Source organism: Lissotriton helveticus, chromosome 5_1 (genome assembly GCF_964261635.1).
Source record: "Lissotriton helveticus chromosome 5_1, aLisHel1.1, whole genome shotgun sequence".
Classification (NCBI taxonomy): Eukaryota; Metazoa; Chordata; class Amphibia; order Caudata; family Salamandridae; genus Lissotriton; species Lissotriton helveticus.
In genome coordinates, this window is record NC_136065.1 from 2,102,618,861 (window position 1) to 2,102,634,206 (window position 15,346).

The following is a 15,346-nucleotide window of genomic DNA, read 5'->3' on the forward strand; positions in this document are numbered from 1 at the left end:
ATAGACTAAACGATGTGTTGTAGAACGCAGTTTGGTGACCCCCCACCCCATTATTTGGTACGGAGCACCCCGACTGTGGTGGGCAGACTCGCCGTGCACCGACCGTACGGGGACTGGACTGACACTGTGCCCCGACTGCTTCGAGTTTCCAGTCCGGCCCTTGGGCTGCGCCCCTTTCATATCACCTCGCAGAGATCTACAGTGCTCCCCACTGCAGCCCGGGGCAGGAATGAATGCTGCTCCCCCAGAGTGACCGAGGGACCAGTGCGACCTGATGCCCGCCCCGCGAGCCTGCGCCGAGCAAGTCAGGTAGAACTACCCGGCGCCATAAATCACACCGTGCGTGAGCGGTAGCAAAACAGCGTTCAGGTGAGGCATGAAAAACGAGAACTGAGTGCTGGATAGGGGTGCGCCCTCAGTACCTCAACCATGCACCTACAACCCCTCCTCCAACGATGCCCCTCCTGCCCAATCCGGTCAGAGCTAGTTAGCAGCAGGTGGGTTGGGGCACTGCGCCCAGATGGCTGGGTAATACGCCCATCGCTGCGGGTGGGTGATAAACTGCCCAGCCCTCCCTTCATACGGGGAGCAATATTTGTATATCTATTTTTTAATGCATATTTTTATAGCGCAAAGGTATAAGAGCGCTTTACATGAGCACCAGTTATGTTACACATTCAGGCACGTGGAGATTAAGTGGTGACCCCTGTGCCCTCGCAGGCGGTCGCTCCCTCCACGCTGCTCTGCCGCTCGCTCGCCTGCCTGCCTGCTGACTCAGCTGCTGCCTGGCCGCTCCCTTGATTGCCGAGACCTCCGCTCACCTCCCCCACGCCGCTGCCCTCCGCATCTTCCTCGGGCTCGCCTTCTGCCCGCAGCCTGCCGCCTCTGCCCCCGCTCCTCACCGGCCCCGCTGCCCCGGTCACCTTCCGTGCTTCCCGCCGCCGCTGACCGGAGCTCCGCCTCCCCTCCTCTCCCATTGGTCCTCCCGTCTCCCGCCTCCCGGCCGACCCTCCCTCACGGCTCCTACTTATGACGCCCCCTCAGCGACCGCGCAGCAGACGCGCGCAGCGGGAGCACCAATGAGCGCCGAAGGTGCGCCAAAGGTAAGCCCGTCTGCTCCCGTCCGCGCCTGGACCGCGCCCAGCGCTAGGACCCCTGGCCCCCGCAGACCCCAGCCCACCCGCCGGACCTACGACGCCACCGAACTCTACGCACTCAACGCCGGAAGAACACCGGGATGCTACCAAGCCACCCCGAGACGCACCCACGGACCCTTCTGCTGCAACTCCTGCAAGTTCACCGGCATCCAGAACTCCACTACACCAGCACCGACCAAGACCAAGACGAGCAACAGCCACAGCCACCTGAAATGCATCTTGCTCAACACCAGCTCCGTCCACAGACACGCCATCGAGATTTGGAACCTGCTCGACCCCACAGCCCCAGACGTCGCCTTCTTCACGGAAACCTGGATGAACGCCTCTTCAGCGCCCGACATCGCCATCGCCATCCCAGACGGCTACAAGATCATCCGAAGGTACCGCATCAACAACACAGGAGGAGGCATCGCCATCTGCACACAGGAACACCATCCGCATCACGACCAACACCGACGACACCCTCGCACCCGCCGAGCACCTTCACTTCCAGGTCCACATCAACCCCAAGACCACCCTCAGAGGCACCCTCATCTACAGACCCCCGGGACCACGCACACAATTCAGCGAGGACATCGCCGACTTCATCACCCCGCACGCCCTTCCCTCCGCTGACTACATCCTCCTCGGGGACCTCAACTTCCACCTGGAGAACAACAACGACCGCAACACCACCACCCTGCTGGACAACCTCGCAAACCTGGGACTCAAGCAGCTGGTGACCACCCCCACCCACTACGCCGGACACACACTCGACCCCGTCTTCTCATCCAGCAAGGACATCGCCTTCAGCCACACCACCGGACTCCACTGGACGGACCACAGCTGCGTCCACTTCAGCTTCAGAAGGACCACGATCCACCACCACCAGCAACAGGTTGCACGCAGAAGCTGGAACAAGATCACAGCCGACCAACTCGCGACCTCCCTGAGCATGAACCCCCCCACCAGCACACCGAACCCAAGCCAGGCGGCCACCAACCTCACCAAGTGGATCAGCAACTGCGCAGACGACCTAGCCCCCCTGAGGACCCCGCCTAGCAGTCCCGGCAGCAAGAAAGCCCCATGGTTCACCGACGAACTCAAGAACTCCAAGAAGAACTGCCGAGCCCTCGAGAGAACCTGGCGCAGAGACCCAACTCCGGACAACATGGCGGCCCTCAAGCTCGCCACCCGAAAGCACCACCAACTCATCCGCGCCACCAAGAAAACCGCATTCAAGGAACGACTGGACAACAACGCACACAACAGCAAGGAACTCTTCAACATCGTCAAAGAGCTCTCCAACCCCAACGCCGGAAACAACGACATCACCCCTTCGCAAGACCTCTGCAACTCCCTCGCCTCCTACTTCCACAACAAGATCGCGGACATACACAACAGCTTCAGCACTCAAACGACGCACGCCACGACCAAACCCCCGCCCCCCACCACCACCCTCCGCGCCTGGACTCCGATCAACACCGAAGACACCATCCGCACGATGAACTCCATCCACTCCGGATCTCCGACCGACCCCTGCCCTCACCACGTCTTCAACAAGGCTGACGCTGTCATCGCACCCCACCTGCGGGACATCATCAACACCTCCTTCAACACCGCTACCTTCCCGGAGAGCTGGAAGCACGCCAAACTCAGCGCCCTACTCAAGAAGCCATCAGCCGACCCCACCGACCTCAAGAACTACCGCCCCATCTCGCTGCTCCCGTTTCCGGCTAAAGTCATCGAGAAGACCGTCAACAAGCAGCTGGCCGCCTTCCTCGAGACGAACGGATCCCTCGACCCCTCGCAGTCTGGCTTCCGGGCAAACCACAGCACCGAGACCGCCCTGATCGCAGCCACCGATGACATCCGTGCCCTGCTCGACAACGGAGAAACAGCGGCCCTCATCCTCCTAGACCTCTCCGCGGCCTTCGACACTGTCTGCCACCGTACCCTAGTACAGCGCCTCAGCAACGTCGGAGTCCAGGAGAAGGCACTGGAGTGGATCACCTCCTTCCTCGCCGGAAGGACACAGAGAGTCCGCCTCCCTCCGTTCAGATCGGAAGCCACCGAAGTCATCTGCGGCGTCCCTCAGGGCTCCTCGCTCAGTCCAACCCTCTTCAACGTCTACATGGGCCCCCTCGCAGACATCGCATGCCAGAACAACCTCAACATCATCTCCTACGCCGACGACACCCAGCTGTTCCTCTCCCTCACCAACGACCCGTCACCGCCAGAGACAACCTACACGAAGGGATGAAAGAGGTGGCCGAATGGATGAAGAACAGCCGCCTGAAACTGAACTCGGACAAGACGGAAGTCCTCATCCTGGGATCCTTACCCTCCGCCTGGGACGACTCCAGGTGGCCCCCCGCCCTGGGCAGCGCACCCCAACCAACAGACCACGCACGCAACCTGGGCTTCATCCTGGACTCCTCCCACTCCATGACCAGACAAGTCAACGCCGTCTCTTCGTCGTGTTTCAACATCCTGCGCATGCTACGCAAGATCTTCCGGTAGATCCCCACCGAGACCAGGAAGACGGTCACCCAGGCCCTCGTCACCAGCCGTCTGGACTACGGCAACTCCCTCTACGCCGGAACCACCGCCAAGCTCCAGAAGAGACTTCAGCGGATCCAGAACGCCTCAGCACGTCTCATCCTGGACATCCCCCGTCGCAGCCACATCTCCGGACACCTGAGAGACCTGCACTGGCTCCCGGTCAACAAGAGAATCACCTTCCGACTCCTCACCCACGCACACAAAGCCCTACACAACCAAAGCCCGGGATACCTCAACAGCCGCCTCAACTTCTACGCTCCCAAACGCCAGCTTCGATCAAACGGCCACGCCCTCGCCGCCGTCCCCCGCATCCGAAGAGCCACCACAGGAGGACGGTCCTTCTCCTACCTCGCCGCCAAGACATGGAACTCCCTCCCGACCCACCTCCGCCTGACCCAGGACCACCTCGCCTTCAGGAAGCAACTCAAGACCTGGCTGTTCGAGCAGTAGCGGACCCCCCCCTCCCTAGCGCCTTGAGACCCTTTGGGTGAGTAGTGCGCTATATAAATGCTGTGATTGATTGATTGATTGATTGATTTGCCCAGGTGCCCGGGTTTAGTGTAAAGCCACTCTACACCCTCAGAAAGGGGGCGGGGCATCTCCTTTTCACACCTAGTTCTGGCGTTTGTGCCCCAAACAGCGACAAACGAAGTTAGACCGCCCCCCCTCCTCCATCACGCAGCGTCTACAGCCCAACCCCAGTACCGCACAACCGATTAGATACTATTTTGTATTTATAGCGCACTTCCGTCACAGCTTCGTAGCGCCAGATATCAGGATATTTTGTCCACTACGTTAAAACGGAATGTTTTTAACTCCACAAATACTAGTCACTAATCTACGTGAAATGACCCTCCACCCACTGAACAAGGGCCCCTAACACGTCTGCTCAGAGGGCCGCAGAAAGTATTCTGGCTGCTTGGAGACCCCAATTATATACTCGGCTGAGGGGAGCAGCTCCTTCAGGCTGGCCCCCCAGTTCCAGCGCTCCGAAGGGACGTAGCGCTTAAAGTGACAGAAGGACAGTGAGAAGTAGCGATCAAACGCAGTCACGAGACACACGAGCAACATCACGAAGGCGCTACAGAAACGTGAGCCATGCAAGAACAAGCGGTGCGACTCCCTCAAAGAGACTCGAAGCGCTGTAGTGTGAACGCGAGAACAAATGTCCCGTTTAGGGGCATGGAAAGATGGGGGGAGGGGCTCGTAAACATGCACCATCATCTTTAACCTTCCCCGAGACCTCTGTGTGTTTGTGTACTTGGTATTTTTGTTGCATGAAGAGTGGTTTGAGTACTTGTTAGGAGTGAGATATGTGCTCTATGGAGAAGATAGTAGGGGGCTTATTTACAAGCCTCTTGCGCCACTTTGCGTAATTTTTAAAATGGGAAAAGTGACTCAAAAGTGGCGCAAGAGGCTTGTAAATCAGCCCCTCTATTTCTTAGACACATATTGCGATACCGCCGTTACTCGGCTTCTGATCTCACTTTCAAGTTTTTGCACAAAATCCTTTTTACTCTTCCTTATAAATATGGCTTTGGGTCAAATACAAGGGGTGCTCGAATGGAAGCACCCATGTACCCCCAATGCTACCACCCATTGATGCAAAGTAATGCAAGTCCCTGTGTTGCCTTACGTTCAGGCAGCTTTCCAGTTCAAAATAAGTTTTGTGGTGGAAAGTAAATTCCAAATAAACATTTTCCGAAGGTTTGGGTCACTTTTGTCAGACATTTCTATCCATCAATTACAATTACTCATTTTCATGCAGAGGCATAGCTGTAAAACTTGTTAGGAGCATAACTGTGGTCCTGATGCAGGACATCAAAGAACCCCCCATACAAGCTGATTGACAAGTGCACTGTTGAAGCTCTGGCACTCCACAGATTACTGTGAAACCCTCTTGACAAATGCCATTGAGCCCTTTGTTAGACACATGCAACAATATATAAACACACCTACAGCAGAATAGAACACATTCAAACCTTACAGCACAACTAGGCTATAATAATGACAATGCGGAGTTACACCAAGTTGTATCGACATCACCTATTCTGCCTTCTATAAAGGTATGGACTTTACTCACATACTGATTCAAAGTTGTGTTTCAAATTCCAATCCATGTGCTTGGAATGTGGGTGTTTGCGCACAGAACAGAATTCTGCATTATGCCTCAATTACCACATTGTGCAATTTTTTCCCTACAGATTTCACCAGAAAAAGCCTCAGGAAATCAATAAAATGCTAAGAAAGAAATGCAAAGCATGCAGTAAACGGTGTGGTAAATACCAATTACAATGGCTAGGCTTCATAGTGGGAAACTCAGGAGAAGGTAATTGTGTTGCCCCTTAAATACCCCACCACAGGCTAGCTGTAATTGTGTACACCAGTGAATCCCCGAATTCTACATATCCAAGAACCATGGACTCAGTCCCAAATGTTTCTTTGTGCTTCTGTCAAGATATCACCCATAAAGGCTTATAGTTTGCTGTAGGTAATCCTCTTTTTCTGTGTGGTCACCCCGGATTCTTTTTTTTTAATTTTTATTCTGGCATTAAAAAGTGGGAGAAAACACATTCTTTCGTGAAATAACCAACATTTTTAAGTCTTTCCAAGCAGGGACATTGTGTGCGCGCGTAGGTTTTTTTTTGTCTGTGGGGGTAAAAATTTCTGGTGAAATCCGACAGACATCTCACCATACCCTGAACACAACTATTTACCACAAAATACATTTTTTAGGGGGGTATAACACCCAAACACTCCCCCCCCCCCCTAACACACACACCCCAAGCTTCGCCCTAGATCCTACCTCTGCACAATTTCACAACAGACAGCTGTCCACGGGGCAGCACACTTTCTTTGAAGCGCAAGGAAGTCGCTGTTTTATTTCTTCACTGGTCGATTACCGGCGGGGCGTGACCCGCACACCTCAGTCCTGAAAATAAGACATCCCAGACTGCAGAGTGCTCGCCAGGGCCAGCCCCGGGGCCAGAGGCGGGGGCCACACCTCCCTGACATCGCCATTCGTGGCTCGGGGTCTTGTACAACAGAAGGGACATCCTTTCAGACAGCAGACTGCCATGTTCACTCCTGAAGGTAAGACCCCACAATGAAAGCTTTGCACATAATATGGACACGGGTGCCGTTTTACAGATCCATTTAGGGAACTCTAGCCTCATCTGTACCTTTGGGGACCTAAGGGAAGCGGGATTGGGGGTTTAGGGGGAGGGGCCATGTGTGTTTCTGTCCCACTGAAGGGAGCAATAATCTACCTCTTTGACACCACAGACACATTTCGCATCACCGTGTGCTTTTCTTCTATGTTTTACTGTTCTCCTCCACTTTAACCTGGTTGGTTTAATCTAAAACGAGATAAAAGTTTTATGACCGTATTTGTAAAAATAAAAAAATCTGTATAAGTGGGGTGTAGATTTGCTCTAGATTTTGTTCACAAAGGGTTACCAGACTCCGTTCTGAAGCTTGCACACTCAAGGGTTTTTAGGAGCCCTCTTGGAAAAGCTTCTCGAGTTCTCAGTTCTGGTCGTGGGCTGCCTGGTAATTATGCACAGTGTGCACCTGTGTGTGAAAATGCCCTTGCACGCGTTCAGTTGCACGTTTTCCATTTTCTTTTCTCCACCGGAAAATACTTTACACCCGCTTAGAAATACCTGCCCCTGGTCCCACCAATTTTGGGTGCATGTTCTTTCCGCCCCGACCCAGGAAATGAATGTATCTCTTTCACGTGTCTCTTAATAACATGAGAACATACATGTAAAACGCCTGTATTTGCTGATGAGTTGGTTCGGTGAATTTTGTGGGCACTACTGGAATCTGCGTGCAGGTTACAGGTTAAATCCCAGCAGATTCAACCAGCCATTCATCCTTCCGAGGCAGACAAAGGAGATGTGTTTCCAGCTTGGGAGAACAATCAGAGCACCCCGTTATTTACATTGCCTCAAGCCTGTCAGTATCTTGGAGCAAGCACTGCTCAAAATGTATGCTATGCTATTAAGATACATATATATGGAATGTTCACGTTTCACTAATATTTAAATGAAGTGAAATCGTTTTTATAAATTATAAGCTACATTATGCTTCAACATTAAATTTGGACAGATTTTTTGGTCAGTTGTATGCAAATGCTCGGTCAATCATATGCATTTAAGGCATTTTACTTTATTTTGTATCCATGCTCCTTGTTACTAGCATTTCTGTGTTTCATTGATAGAGGTTTTTCTTTAATGTGACATCACTCTTTCCTCGTAGCATCTTCAGCAGGATGCAGATACCTTTCTAAAACAATGAAATAATTCTCTGGGACTGTACAGACACAAAGGGGCCGATTTGCAAGCCTTTTCGCACCCTAAATGGCTGGGTTTGCTGCTACTTGATATCTACAAAGGATGTCTCGTGCCGGAAGTGACAGCATTTACGCCCCCATCATTGCAGAACTCTCCAGTTGCACAAGTCCACGAGCAACCGCGTCACTCCACCTTGTGTGGCAGCTTGGTGGGTGAGGCTCTGCCAGAGGGAGTGCCCCAAACTATGTTTAACTAAGTATGACCCTCTTTTACACGTCGTTCTTCTATTTTCACCCTCATATTTAGAACCTTGGTGGCTAGTATACACGGATTACAAGGTCTGTCGGGTGTTTAATTTGTAAACGCACACGTGCCGGGGCCAAAGCTCTGCTCTGCAGGAGCTACTGGATGTCAGGGTGTCAATCAAACAAGAAGCCGGTTTAGTGACGATTCCACCTCGTGACACTTTGACCCAGCACCTGCCCCTCCCTGGATGTCCTCCAGCTCACTCCTGCAGGCTCCGGATTTCTCATTTGCCACTGATTTTGCGTTTTTCTCTTCCTTGTTCCTTGTCTCTCCCTCTCCCTTGGGGTCAAAGTCTAATGAGGAAAACTATGTCCCAGTCCCCATAGATAAGGCAGTGGGCTCACCTGCAACCACCGCCTCAAATTAAGCAGGGACTATGTCAAATGTAGAAGAGTGCTGTTCATTGTGACCGTGTCTCTGTCTGCTGCTCTCTGCTCCCAGCTGTGAAACTGCTGGATTCAGGAGTGGCTACACGACATGAACCTTTGGAAAGCATCCCCACACCCTCCCTACAGTCGCAGTACATCTGGTTTACTTCCTGTGACAGGCTATGTAGCAGGACAGGTTACTGGAGTCAGTGGCACCCATCAGCGGGGCAGATAAGGAGGGGATGCCGGTGGGTGCGAGGCCCCAGGGTGGGGGAGCTGAGAGGCGTGTGTGAGTACGTCATCCAGGTCACGCCCTTTGCTTTGCGTTCTCTGACGCGTATTCTGCATTTATACTTGAATTGGCTCACGAGGGTGCAGCGGAAGAATTTTCTGCATAAGAAAACCGATTTCCTTCAGAGAGAAAACAATATGGAGAATTATACATGGGCGCCTAAGTGGACCTGTGCTGTGGACACGATGCTGCACAGTGGGACATTCATTTCTAAAAATACCACACGAGATTCCGGGGGGGCAGTGTGTGTGTAAAGCTGTCACTGGCTCAGGACTCCAGGCGCACCACTGGGACAGGCTGAAAGTTACAACAAGCATTTACAATGCAATGGTTTTGCCTTTGTTAAAGTTAGAGCTATTGGCATTGCTCTTGACACTCTGAAGCTCCACTCTGAAGCTCCACTCTGAAGCTCCACTCTGAAGCTCCACTCTGAAGCTCCACTCTGAAGCTGCACTCTGAAGCTGCACTCTGAAGCTGCACTCTGAAGCTGCACTCTGAAGCTCCACTCTGCACTCTGAAGCTCCACTCTGCACTCTGAAGCTCCACTCTGCACTCTGAAGCTCCACTCTGAAGCTCCACTCTGCACTCTGAAGCTCCACTCTGAAGCTCCACTCTGCACTCTGAAGCTCCACTCTGAAGCTCCACTCTGAAGCTCCACTCTGAAGCTCCACTCTGCACTCTGAAGCTCCACTCTGAAGCTCCACTCTGCACTCTGAAGCTGCACTCTGAAGCTCCACTCTGCACTCTGAAGCTCCACTCTGCACTCTGAAGCTCCACTCTGAAGCTCCACTCTGCACTCTGAAGCTCCACTCTGAAGCTCCACTCTGCACTCTGAAGCTCCACTCTGCACTCTGAAGCTCCACTCTGAAGCTCCACTCTGAAGCTCCACTCTGAAGCTCCACTCTGAAGCTCCACTCTGAAGCTCCACTCTGAAGCTCCACTCTGCACTCTGAAGCTCCACTCTGCACTCTGAAGTACCACTCTGCACTCTGAAGCTCCACTCTGCACTCTGAAGCTCCACTCTGAAGCTCCACTCTGAAGCTCCACTCTGAAGCTCCACTCTGAAGCTCCACTCTGCACTCTGAAGCTCCACTCTGAAGCTCCACTCTTTGTAGAAAATAATTGGGGGGCGCTACCAACCAGAATATAAGATCCTTAAGTATTGCCCGGCGGTGTCGCCTCTTGAACCCACAAAGAAGTTAAACTATTGAAGAGGCAGGCGCTGGAGACTGGAAGGCAGGAAACAAGGTTTTTATTCTCTCCGGAGGAGAACACAACGAAACGGACAGAAGGTATCGTTCTGAGGTGCTCTAACTGCATCCCTGAGGCCTGGCCTCTTATACACATGTTTATCTGTTTATTGCATGTAACACATTCTCGTCGATACTTTGATGTACGGAAAGACATCCTCAGAATCCCCCCCTTTCCCAGCCCGTTCCCACGCAAGGTTACAGTGGAAGTCCCCGCCCCGGTCACAACAGGGGATGATCATCGCGCAGCTGGATATTCCGCCGATTCACGGAGTGTGTGGGGTTTGATCGGGTCTCATAGGGCGGGGGGCTTTGATCAACCCGGGGATCCCTTGCTGGGGGGGAACTTTCTATTGTACGGGGAGGGGCAAGGAACAGTATCGGCAGAGCTGGGTGTCGGCCTGGGAACGAGGAAGACGAACGGGCACACGGGGAAAAGGGGTTTGCATCAAAGGGCCGGGGATCATAAATGGGAAGAAGGGAGGTGTCGCGCTGGGACCAGGACGAGGGCCTGGGGCAGAGCAGCGCTGAAGAGGGGTTTTATGATTCGCGGCAGGTGCAGGCAGGGGGGTTGTCAGTATGCGGGGGGGATGCCGGCGAAGCTAGGAGTGGGAGAGAGGCGCGCTGGCTCTCGGCGGGAGCAGGGAAGCCATGGTGTTCAAAATGGCGGCTGTTTTACGCGCACAAAAAGGTTAAGGAGAGCAAGAGGGCGCCGATAATGTTGACGGTCTCAGTCCAACTTTCAACAGTCCCCCCTTTTCAACATATCTAGCCACCTTGCTTTACTCAATGTCAATTTTCATCAAATTCCTAACTTCGGTATCATACAATGCTCTCATATGTTCGCTTCCAATGTCCACAGTTTTGGGAAAAATACAACTCGCACATAAAGAACACATAGGTGGCAAACATTGAATTCCTAAGCATAGGCCACATATTATAACTACGGGAATCAGGATAATGGTGAGCAGTCTCCAGCCCCAGCTTTTGACGGTGTCCCAGAACCAACCACCAAGCGACCATTCTTCTTGCTCTTGGTGAACTTCCGAAGAGAGTCTGTGAAGATGTTCGATGGCTTTGTACACTGAGGGTGAGTTGTCCGGTATGTATGTACAACAGCTGGACCCAATAATGCGGCATGCTCCTCCACGGTCCGCCAGAACCACATCTAGAACGAGGCGGTTCTGAAGAGCCACCAAACGGACCGCTTGGAGCTCGGCAGTGTTGTTGGCAAAGATGCCCGCTGTGATGTTCATGGTTATCTCGACTGCCTGAGTCAAATGTCGGATGGCACGGCTGTTTGCCATCGGGCCCCAGAGGGGGACGAGTCCTTTCATAGCATCGAGGAACTGCGCCCCTGTTGAGTCGGCTTGCTCAACGTCTTTGGCTCGTTTTTGCCTGTGGTGATTCGCTGGGGCCACATAAGTTGGAGGAAGGACGAAGGAGATGTAGCAAGTGCCCCCCCAGCCTTTGGGGAGCCAGGTGTAGGCCTTCGTGCCGCAGATGAAATACATGTTTGGGGATGACACAAAGGAAGGTGGATCCGTGGAATCCAGAGTTCTGGTAAAGCGGCAAGCGCTGCGACCCACCAGTTGTGTCCCAAGTCCTTCTACACACATGTGGCCTGTGACGTTGATGACCGTCAGGGCCACAGTCAGAGTGGCAGCCGTTCGTTTCCGCAGATAGGAGAAGGTGGGTCTGGTTGGATTGTTGAACACCTGCATTTCGATTCGTTCTTTAGCCGGGATGTCCATTTGGTTCGAGTCGCTGGGGGTCAGCGGGCAGAAGTGTGTCTTTGTCTTGTTTCGCCCGGCCCCATGAGAAGAATGTGCTGCAGTTCTGCTGGAGGTGGCATTGCCCGTATAGCTCTCTTGCAGGAGGATCAGCCAGGCAAGGCAGGAGCCGTGGACAGAGAAGGGTGAAGGGATGAATGGTATTGAATGTCCAGTGGCATGGGGTAGCAACCCACAGATCCAGCAGTTGGTGGTATTGGTGGCAAGATTGTGCTGGTGAAGTAGCTGCACGAAAGAGTTGTTCCAAAACTCCTTTCGCCTCTCTCTTAGTTGAGGAGAGAGCGAAATTAGATAATGTTCCTTCATGGTGGTAGGCTGAGCAGTGGTTAGGAATGTTTCGTGAGCAGGTGCGTGTTCTTCCATAATCCAGAGCGTAGTCATGAGGAGAAAACAGAGGAGGATTACGATGAAGAGTGCAATTGTCTTTGAGCTATGGAGTCTGTCTATTCTCGGATTTCTGTAGTGGGTATTTCCTGCTGTCTCCGTCGGCTTCTTATTTGGCGCTTCCATCATCTTCTTATCTGGCGCTTCCATCATCTTCGTCTTCAAGGTGCTCGGTAGTGGGCAGGACCACAGACTTAGTTTTAGCTTCTCTCCGGGTAACCCTTGGTAGTTTGGGTCACCGTTCTGAGATCCTTTAACCTAGTCCGTGGCCTACTTAGCCGAAGCTCCCTCCTTTCGACGCAGGAAATACCCTTCTCGAGATGGCACAGTGGGGTCAGGATGTTTTGAAAGTTCAAGTGTCTCAGTATCAGGGTAGCAGTTCAACGATGGTCGGTCCTGGTTCAGGAGCTCTTCTTGGGTGTTGACGGTGTCTGTCGTGGCCAGGGCTGGAGAGACCTTTTTGCAGTGATGAGCGTGCAGCCAGTGTTTCTTCCCCTCCACTCGAAGTGCGGTCCGAGTGGTGATCAGCACTTGCCAGGGGCCCGTCCACCGGGGTTCCAAACTCTTTGATCGCTGAAAATTTCGGATCAGCACGAAGTCCCCCGGCTGGATGGCGTGACCCGGACCCCTGGAAGCATCGGGGATGGCCTGCTGCACCTGCTGATGAAGGACAGACAAAGTTTCAGTCAATTTGTACAGATAATCAGACATTAGGACATCCGGAACGTCATGAATGGAAGTTGGTTTCGGGGCAGACCAGACGCTCATGGGTCGACCGAAGACAACTTCATAAGGGGTTAAGTGATGTCGGGTGGGGGTAGAGCGCATCGATAGCAATGCCAATGGGAGGGCGTCTGGCCATTTCAGGCCCGTCGTAGCCACTATTTTGGCCAGTTTAAGCTTTAGTGTGGCATTGTGTCGTTCGACAAGCCCAGCAGATTGAGGGTGGAAGACTGCGTGGAATTTCTGTTTAATACCCAGCCCATTTAGGATGAGCTGGATAACTTTGGCTACAAAGTGGGGGCCATTATCACTCCATAAAACACGACAGAGGCCATAACGGGGGAAAAACTCCTTTAACAGAACCTTTGCAGTGGCCATAGCGGTGTTGTCACGGGTTGGATATGCTTCCACCCACTTGCTAAATGCGCACACCACGACGAGTACATATTTCAGGCCTTGGCATCTGTCTAGCTGGATGTAGTCCATCTGCAGGACTTCAAATGGGTGGTTTGGGACCCCAAATCCCCCCCGGGGTACTACAGTTCCTTTCCCGGGGTTGTGTTGCAGGCATATTAAGCATTGTTGGACCAGGCGTTTGGCGGAATCTGGGATCTTGTCATTGTGCCAAACCCTGGAGACAAGTTCGATCATGGGGGCTGATCCTATGTGGGCAGGGGAGTGTGCCATGGTTAATATGGGAATCAAGTACGAATCAGGTAGCAACCATCTGTTCGTGTCTTTTGTCCGCCAGCAGCCTTCATCGTCTTTCAATCCCACCCGTGTCCATTCAGTCAATTCGTGTTGTGTGCTAGCCGTTTGTATGTCTCTAATTGTGTCCTTGGCGTCAGTCCAGTTTTCTGCTTGTGACCTGGTCACGTACATATGTGTTGTCGTTCTATTTTCAGCTGTCGTTCGGGTGGTGATGTCGGCTAGTGCATTTCCCTGTCCAATAATGTCTGTCACTTTCTTGTGTGCCTGGCATTTGATAACGGCAAGTTTGTTGGGGAGGAGGACAGCTTCGATTAAGGCGGAGACTAAATCCCCGTGCAAAATGGGTGTGCCGTGTGAGGTCAAGTATCCTCTCTCCCTCCAGAGGAGCCCAAAATGGTGAACCACCCCGAAGGCATACTGGCTGTCAGTGTAAATGTTCGCTGTGGTTCCTGTTGCCAGGATGCAGGCTCGCGTCAAAGCAATCAGTTCCGCTGCCTGGGCAGATCGCTGGGTGATGCGGGCTGTTTCTACTACAGTTCGAGCCGTGGTGACTGCATAGGCGGCGGAAGTGGTACCGTCGGAGAGTTTGATGCAAGAACCGTCCACCCACAACTCCCCGTCGGGGTCAGGGAAAGCTGTGTCTCTGAGATCGACCCTACTCCTGGTCTGTTCGTCCGTAAGAGTCACGCAGTCATGTACGGGATGCACATTGGGATCGTTCTCTGGCAAGGGTAACAGAGTTGCTGGGTTCAGTGTGGTGCATCTTTTCAGGGTGATATGGGGGGCAAGCAAGGTCAGTTCGTATCCAGTCAGTCGTGCACTCGTCAGATGTTGTGTCTTGGTTTGGTTCAGGAGGGTGTCGACTGCATGGGGTACCAGTACCGTGAGGGAATTCGAGAGTACAATCCCCTCACTCTGTCGGATAGAGACTGCAGCAGCAGCTACAGCTCGAAGGCAGGCAGGCAAGGCTCTGGCGACAGGGTCAAGAGTGGCAGAGAAGTAAGCGCACGGTCGTTGCTTAGGGCCGATGGCCTGGGTCAGGACAGATAAAGCGCACCCCTCCCTTTCGTGAGTGTAAAGGGAGAAGGGCTTTCTGTAATCAGGGGTACCCAGGACAGGGGCTGAGCAAAGAGCATCTCGCAGTTCTGTGAAGGAAGTTTGACACTCAGGAGTCCAAGGGAGTGGGAAAGGGACGTCTTTGTTTAGCAGAGAAAGCAGTGGTTTTACAACGAGGCTGAAGTTTGGTAACCATTGTCGGCAGAAGGAGGTGAGGCCTAATAGGGAGCGAACCTGCTTCTGGGTTTTAGGGACAGGGGTATCTAGAATGGTTTGGATTCGATCAGGGGTGAGTTTTCTTCCATCTTTGGACAAAAGGTGGCCTAGGTAAGTGACCTGGGGTAGGCAGAATTGCAACTTCTTCTTGGAGACCTTGTGGCCATTTTCCGCAAGGAAGTGCAAGAGTTGAATGGTGGCGGTAACCGCTAGAGGGGTGGTGTCGGCTGCCAAAAGGATGTCATCGA

The 15,346-nt window shown here is 52.9% G+C and overlaps 1 protein-coding gene across 1 annotated transcript in view; it reads left to right on the forward strand.

The window, feature by feature from the left end:
- The first annotated feature begins 6,604 nt into the window (after positions 1 to 6,604).
- Positions 6,605 to 15,346, forward strand: part of LOC144756358 (uncharacterized) — a 100,650-nt gene continuing 91,908 nt past the window's right edge. The window contains exon 1 of the mRNA XM_078646119.1: positions 6,605 to 6,794. The gene's annotated coding sequence lies outside the window, so the exon portion shown is untranslated. The remainder of the gene's footprint in view (positions 6,795 to 15,346) is intronic.